Source organism: Pteropus vampyrus, unplaced genomic scaffold (assembly GCF_000151845.1).
Source record: "Pteropus vampyrus isolate Shadow unplaced genomic scaffold, Pvam_2.0 Scaffold307, whole genome shotgun sequence".
Lineage (NCBI taxonomy): Eukaryota > Metazoa > Chordata > Mammalia > Chiroptera > Pteropodidae > Pteropus > Pteropus vampyrus.
The window spans coordinates 502,271-509,106 of NW_011889088.1; the positions used below are offsets into that span (position 1 = coordinate 502,271).

The 6,836-nt window shown below is 34.9% G+C and overlaps 1 protein-coding gene across 4 annotated transcripts in view; it reads right to left on the reverse strand.

Annotated features, from left to right (window-relative positions):
* Positions 1-6,836, reverse strand: part of SBF2 (SET binding factor 2) — a 379,135-nt gene that overhangs the window by 144,696 nt on the left and 227,603 nt on the right. The window lies entirely within an intron of this gene.

Consider the following 6,836-nt stretch of genomic DNA (forward strand, 5'->3'; position numbering starts at 1 on the left):
ATATGCAATATAAGTATTTTCATTTGGATTTAAAATAATCTCTTAAATAAATGTCCAAAATGGAGCACTTAATCTTTACCTCCTCCAAATCTATTTTCAACAGTCTTCTCGTTTCAGTAAATGGCATATTTATTTTTCCAATCACTCAGGTGAAAAGCTTAGAGCCATCTTTAATGTCTTTTTCTAACACCCAAGTATCCATTCCTCTGCAAGTCTGTGGGCTTTGCCTTTAAAATGTTTATAACCTGTCCTCTTTTCGACACCTTGGTTCAAGCCAACATCTCTCATTTACTACAGAACGCCTGTCTCCTAACTGGTATCCCTGCTACCACCCTTGCTCCCTCCCTCCTCTATTTTTAACACTGCAGACAGACTGCTCTAGTTAAAAGTATTTTAAATCATCACCTAAGTACTCTGTTCATTTAAATACCTCTTCACCTCACTCAGAATAAAATCCGCAGCTTTTACAACAATTATAAGGCCTCATGAGATCTGGATTTTCTATGTATGACTGTGTCCTACTACTGTTTTCTTCTTTCGTTTTGCTCTCAACATATAGGCCTTCTTGTTCTTGCCTCAAGGCCTTTGCATATAACTTTTCTCTCTGCCTGGAATGTCTGTCCCTCCACCAATTTACAGCATCCTCTCTACCTTCCTTCATTTCTTTGCTCAAATGCCACTTTTCTTGGCCACCCTATCTAAAATTATATCCCCCAACATACTCTCTTTCCTCTTATTATATTTTTCTCTTTAGCACTTAGGACTTATCACATACTACATCTTTCATTTAACTTGTTTATTGTCTATCTTCCCTCAATAAAATGAAGTTCCATGAGGGTAGACATTTCTGTCAATTAAAAAAATACTTTTGTCTTCTGAATCTAAAACCTACCTGGCACACAGCAGGCACCCTAAACTACTTCCTACTGTATCCTAATGAGTGGGACACCATGTTGAACATGTATTAGGATTGCAATCATTGAATTATATGTATCAGCTAATATTTTTAGATCCTTAGTACTGGCATGAACTTTTATCTAGTCATCTAGTTAAGTAGGATTATATCTCAAATACTACAGGCAGAGTGGAATCCATCCTCTTTATTAAGTTCTCCAGGGAAGGCTGCTTTACAACCATTCTTAGACCAATTCTAGCATTTATTATCCTTTGCCAGAAAATTCCTTCCCCCCACCCTTGCCCTAAATCTATGTTATTCATCTTGTAGGTTAAGTTCCACACTACCCTATACATTCTCTGGACAGTTAAAAAGGCCAGCCGTCATCATCTATTAAAGCTGCTCTTCACAATTCTTTTTGGTTATGTGGCTCAGATCCAGATAAAGGAAAGGTTGAGCCAGGGCGGATGATACAGGTAGCACATTTCAGCAATATAATGGAAATAATACTCCTTTAAAGTGTTAAAAAACCTGGGTTCTAGTTTTTGCTCTTTTCACATAATGGATAAATAACTTTGCTTAAGACATATACTTATGCTTCTCCTACAAGGTTTCTAAGAAGGTGAAATCAGATATAAGACTGTTTCTTGCCAAAGCACCCTTCATACACACTTTGTATTTACCCCTTATAACATTAGCAAAGGCAGGGAAGAATAAATAAGTAAATTCCTATGCCAAGTCTTTGCGATAACTACTTTTTAAACCATATGCTGGAAAAACTGTTTTAAAATTGTGCCTGTATTAACATCAAAACACTACTGGTCTGCAGTTTCTGAAATTGCTTTTTCAAAAACTAGTATGTTCTTTAGGTGCAAATTTAAAGTATCTTTTCAAAAGCTATAAATATCAATTTTCTAAAAGCCATTGGGCAGATTTTTTTTTTTCAGGCTAGGTCAGTAATTCATGTGGATTTTGAAGTCTAAATCAGAATAATTTAAAATATATTCTTCACAACTTTTGTTTCTATTTACACTTATTTTCTTTATAATAAAAATCAAAACTTTAAATAGATTTTTCCATTATGGAAATATTCATTATAACAAAATTTAAAACATGGGGAAAAAAGTAGAAAGAAAATCTTCTTAGTGATGCCAATATCTTTTTTAGCTATATTTTATCTTTCTTACTATATACTCTTCTCTCTTGTTCCAAAAATGACTAAAGGCGGTTTAGAAAAATAAGAATGCAAATAATGCTTCTATAAAAATCCTATAATGTGACAAGTTCCTTCCAAACTTTATAAGGAAGAACAAAGACCCAGAAATAGTCAAGGCAGTTCTGAAGAAGAGTGAAAGGAGAAGTCAAACTTTCTCGATACCAAACTTATATAAACCTTTAATAACTAACATAGTATGGCAATTGGTATTAGTGAAAGGTTAAAAGAGCTAATGGAATAGAGAACCCAGAAATAGGACTCTATTTTTGAAAATGTGATAGAGACAGGTGGCACTACAATTCACAGGAAAAGGTTGGACAATTCAATGAGAGAGGGAATACAAGTATTTTTAATTCATGGTCTCTGATGCCAAACCACCTGAATCAAATCCCTCTTTAGCGACTTACTAGTAGAGTGACCTGGTATAGTGTCAATTCACTTACCATTTGTATTTTAGTTTCCTCGTTTGTAATGAAGATAACAATATAGTACCTACTTCATAAGGTTCTTGTGAGGCTAGAATGAGTTGTTACAGGAAACTTTTCGAATACACACACACATACTTCCCCAGAATAATTCCGAAAGCTGTTTCCAAAAGTCTACGGCACATTCATTCGAAAAATCTTTATTCACTGCATATTCTATGGCAGCAGTCCCCAGTCTTTTTGGCACCAGGGACCAGTGCTCGTATGAGAATTTAATGTCTGATGATCTGAGGTGGAGCTGAGGCGATGATGCCAGCGCTGGGGAGTGGCTGCAAAAACAGATGAAGCTTTGTTGCTCACCTCCTGCTGTGTGGCCCGATTTCTAACAGGCCACGGACCAGTAATGGTCCACGGCCTGGGGGTTGGGGACCCCTGTTCTATGGCATGACACTAGGCCTCTAAAACTAAAGTCATCTCTTTCTCCCAAGATTCCCAAATCACCAGCTACTTATATTTTAACAAAAACAATAATAATAATAGTACTAAATAATGGTTTAAACAGAAATCATTAATTAAAGATATTGCTATTAGTCGTCAATAGTGTTTTTCTTCTCATAAGCAATTAGAAATATTGTAAACCAAATCCAAAGACAATTAAGAATAATAAGCATTTTTTTTTTATCATTTTTTAAAGCAAAGTTCAAAGATGAGGCTATCCTTTAGTTGTATAGATGTTCTACATAAAAATTCAGGTTATGGTTAAAATTACTAAATTATATTCAATTGTGTTTTGAAGATTGAAAAAGAACTCATGCCCCTAAACCTAGTATATTTGGTTTTCTGGCTGCTGTGTCTGTACATTGCTGCCCTCTAACGGGCACTGTGGTAAATATAAAGGACCACATTTACCACCTTACACCCAGCTTGGTCACATAATGACATCTGAGAAGACAGCAGAAATGATAGGAAGTTTAAGGCTCACAAACTCTACATATTCTTAGAAACATCTGCTCTTACTTGTAACTCCAAATGCATTCGGACTAGTCTCTTGAAGATTACTGAGCTCATTAAAAACTGCAGCCCAATTTTGTTGTTGAATCTCCTTATTGAAACAAGGAAATTCATTCTTTTCCAAAAGAATAAACAAGAAGCCAAATTTTCATCTTGAATTGCAGAGAAATGCAAATATAAAATAATAACCATGGAGTTACACAACTCAACACTTATAGTGAACATGGTAAAAATTGTGTCCAAAGCAATCATGATGAAATGCCCAAGAAAACTGGCAAAATGCACTATTGCTTAGAGGAAATTCTGAAGTTGGATAATGATTCTCAAAAAATGTTCTCTGTAATTCTGCTGTAAGAGCATATTATAGTAACGAGAGGTACAATGATTTTCTCAGACTTGAAAAAATGACACACACACCATCTGGTCTGGAAACATAGATTTTTCTCTTTTCTTGGCAAGCCAAATGAAAATATGCCTAGGACTTACAGAAAATGAGGCTGAGAATGCACTTCAAATAAAAGCACAGCAAAACAAAACAAAAAACCCCAGCCACTACTGGAAATTCAAAGTAGGCAACAGCCACATTGGGAAAAAAATTTCTTTCTACACACTGGTCAGCAGTGAATGACAAATCAATGTGACCTTGTTAGAGGTTACCAACTTTCCCATATTAACTTAATTAATATTCAATTAATATTTAATGTGAACCAATTATATCTAGAGCTGTGTGGGACAGTAAGTTTCACAAAACCTTTCAAATACAGCAAAACCAATACTATCACTGGACTAAGTTGTTAAACACTGAGAAAATGTAACTGGACTTTTTAGAGTTGCCTGGCTGCGAACACCATACTGACAGAATGAAACATTCTCAACTTTCCATCCTCACAGGCTTGTCAATAATCACCCAATTAAATTAACATCTCAACTTTAATACAAATAAATTAGGTATATGACTTTGATATCTAATGTCTAACATCTAAATTAGGACTGGTTGCCCTAATCCAGAGTTTCTCAACCCTGGCACTATCGACATTTTGAGCTAGATAATTCTCTGTTGGGGAAGAGGAGTGTTTTATATATTGTAAGATCTTTAGAAGCATGCCTAACCTCTACCTATCAGATGCCAGTAGCATACCCTCTCCAGTTGTGATAACCAAAAATGTCTCCAGATATTGCCAAATTTCTAGGGGTGGGGTGGGGGATTTCCCCTGTTAAGATGGAAGTTCCATATTCTAAGACAAGTATTATTTTTATAAGTATTAAGGAAGCATATAGTGACTAAGAGACCTATACTCTCACTCACCTACTGACATGCAAATTGAAACTATAATAAGATACCCCCACACAACTATTAGAATGGCTAAAAAGAAAACAAACAAAACAAAACAACTGAGAATACCAAGTGTTGGTGAAGATATGGAGCAAATGAAACTCATATATTGCTGGTGGGAATGCAAAATGGTTGGTTATAGACACCTGGGAAGACACTCTGGCAGTTTCTTACACAGTTACCATTTTGTTAGCATACCCTCCAGCATCCTACTCCTAAATATTTACCCAAGAGAAATTAAAATTTATATTCACATAAAAACCTATGCAAATGTTTAGAGTGGTTTTATTTCTAATTGCCAAAGTATCCTTCAGCTGGTCAACAGATAAACAGAACTTTGGAATACTACTCAACAAGGAAAAGGAATTAACAACAGATATAAGCAGTGACGTAATGCACTGAAATGCATTATGCTAAGTGAACGAAACCAAACTCAAAAAGCTACACAATGACATCATGGAAGAGGCTAAAACTACACAGACAGAAAAGAGATCAGACACTGAGAATTAGAGGTGGTAGGAGGATGTGACTACAAGGGATCATTAAGGAAGTTTAGGGGGTAACAGAAATGTTCTATGTCCTTATTGTGGTGGTGGTGGTTGTATAACTTCATTCATCTGTCAGAACTCCAGAACTGTACATTAAAAAAGGCCTAATTTTACTTTATGTAAATTATATACAGTAAACTCGACTTAAAAATGAATAAATCAAATAGGATGGGGGAAGAAGACTGATTTTTATGCTTCATTTCCTTATAATAAGCTAAATAAGTTGTTTATGTTTTGACTTTTTAAGACTAAGATGATCACAATATTTTACTTCCTTCCTACGACAAAAACAAAATCCTTTGACTCACAACAAAGAGTACAAACATCATCAGTATAGACTAAATTTGCCTGGGAGTATAATTAATTTTCTGCAGAGATGTAAAGGGTGTAGATCTTACATGGTTTAGAATGGCTATTCCTGTATTTGGGCTTTGTTCTCTTGTTAGGATTTTAAAAACTATTTGTTTCAATGCTGGGTAATGAAATAATGGTAAACCACAAATAAAAATCTCATTTTATAAGAAAGCCTGAGTGCTCTCATTTTTCCTTTAACTTTTAAGAAAACTGTCAGAGAATTAAAACATCCAGCCTATATTTATGTACTACTGCAGATGCAAAACAAATTAGAAAAGCAGCACTATGTAAACCAGTGAAACACATCTCTAACTAATTTCTTAATGTCTTGAAATGGAGGTTTTAAAAAATTCTTGTCCTGGCTTATCTTAACATACTCATTTTGTGTGCAGTTAGTGGTCCTTTATAAGATATATCTAGAATCATAGGGATAGAGCAGGTAAGTAGCTAAATCTTCATGCAGACATTGAAGATTCTGAAAGACAAAGTGGGCAGACCCAGGATTATCGATTGGACATGGAAAGGAAAGCTGTATAAATGTATGGCCAATCATCTTCATGGTATAAACCTTACCAATGCTTACACAATTTGTCTCCAATGGATTTATTCCTTTCCTTCCCCTTCATTCCACTTCTCCATTCCCCTCCTCTACCAGTCACCAAACACTTTTCTTATTTAGGAAGCTCCATTAAGTCAAAAGAACAGTTAAAGTCAGTTACAATTTACCCTATTCATGTCTACTCACATTCCTACAATTCATTCTTACTCACTAAAAAACAATATAAAGGAATGGTGAGAGGAAACTGGAAAATGAAGGTTCGCTTTTGAAATATGTCAAAGGGAAGTGAAGGAGAGAGGCTAGATACACATACCAGAGTTCAGTGTAATAAAGTATTTACAAACATCTGAATGGAATCACCAGGTCTCAATTATAACCCGATAATAATGAAATAGTTAAATTATATGGTTGGTTCTTGCTTACCAAAAGGGAATTTTAGAAATGTGATTTAAAAAAACTGACTAGTTAAAAATAGAACCATTTGGATTATTTTCC